Source organism: Belonocnema kinseyi, chromosome 7 (genome assembly GCF_010883055.1).
Source record: "Belonocnema kinseyi isolate 2016_QV_RU_SX_M_011 chromosome 7, B_treatae_v1, whole genome shotgun sequence".
In the NCBI taxonomy this organism is placed as follows: Eukaryota; Metazoa; Arthropoda; class Insecta; order Hymenoptera; family Cynipidae; genus Belonocnema; species Belonocnema kinseyi.
The window spans coordinates 60,048,159-60,049,626 of NC_046663.1; the positions used below are offsets into that span (position 1 = coordinate 60,048,159).

General features: G+C 38.1%; 1 protein-coding gene across 1 annotated transcript in view; it reads right to left on the minus strand.

Annotated features, from left to right (window-relative positions):
- Positions 1–1,468, minus strand: part of LOC117177073 (probable cationic amino acid transporter) — a 119,748-nt gene that overhangs the window by 86,037 nt on the left and 32,243 nt on the right. The window lies entirely within an intron of this gene.

Sequence of the window (1,468 nt, forward strand, 5' to 3'; positions counted from 1 at the left end):
CCTGACCTCACCTAACCTGAATTAACAGAAATTTATTGAACTACACGTAAAGCTCTGGAAGCATATTTTTCCAGTAGCAAATGTATGCTACATCGAATGGGTGAACCCGAGCCTAACCTAGAAATAAATCTAACCTAGCCTAACCTAGCCTAACCTCACGAAACACAATTAAACTGATTGTGTTGTCCCTTTGTGTTTGCGGTACCGTTTCATTCAGCTTGGGCTTAACCGGCAAAGAGGTCAAACCTATCCTAACCTAAAAAAACCTGACCTAACCTAACCTAACTTAACTTTACTTCACACAATTAAACTCATTGTGTTGTCCCGTTGTGTTTGTGGTACCGTTTCATTCAGCTTCGGCTTAACCTACATAGAGGTTTAACCTATCCTAACGTAACAGAACCTGACCTACCTAATCTAGCCGAATGAAATTCAATCACACGTGTAGCTATGTAAGCGTACGGTTCTCAGTCTTAAATGTGTGCTATATTTAATAGGTTAACTCGATCTTAACCTACAAATTAATCTAACTTAACAGAACCTAACGAAATTTTGCTTAACGCAACGAAACTAAACTAAGCGGTTACGAAACTCCAGACATTTACTGCTATTAATGTCAAAATATGAAAGTACGCAAGAACAGCGTTGCCAGCGTAATCGGTTAGGTTATATCAGGTTTTGTTAGGTTAGGATAGGTTAAACCTCTATCTAGGTTAAGTTGAAGCTGAATGAAACGGTACCGCAAACACAAAGGGACAACACAATCAGTTTAATTGTGTTTCGTGAGGTTAGGTTAGGTTAGGTAAGGCTAGGTTAGATTTATTTCTAGGTTAGGCTCGTGTTGACCCATTCGATGTAGCACACATTTGCTACTGAGAAAATATGCTTCCAGAGCTTTACGTGTAGTTCAATAATTTTCTGCTAATTCAGGTTAGGTAAGGTCAGGTTCTGTTGGGTAAAGTTATGTTAAATAAGTTGATATCAGGTAAGGGTTGATCCTTCACAGTTTTCGACATGTTTTTGAAGTGAAAATTTGCACCACTGGCATTATTTTGAAATTTATTTGCCTTAGTGCATGAGTTTTCGTCATTTTTTGAGGTTATGGTTCAACCATGACGTGATAAGTGATTTTTGATACCGAATTTGAATTCAGCGCCCCGAAATCCATAGGAATACGTGAGTCTTGTTACCAGATCCGCACACTTTTTTTTGTGTGGCTGTGTAATCATACTAAGTTGTAGATTGGATGTATAGATTTTTATATTAATTTAGAATTTCCGTTTTTTTTTTAACTAAATAACACATTCGTTCCGCAAAACCGCTTCGAATAAGGTCACTGATTAATTTTTCTAGCACGCACCCCAGGTAGTCCGGGAGCTGGGTATTTTCCCGTATGCATTCAAGAGGCAAAAGGTAAAAACTAGTTAATCTTATGTATTTTGACCCGCTGAATCCAATGGTACCGGTT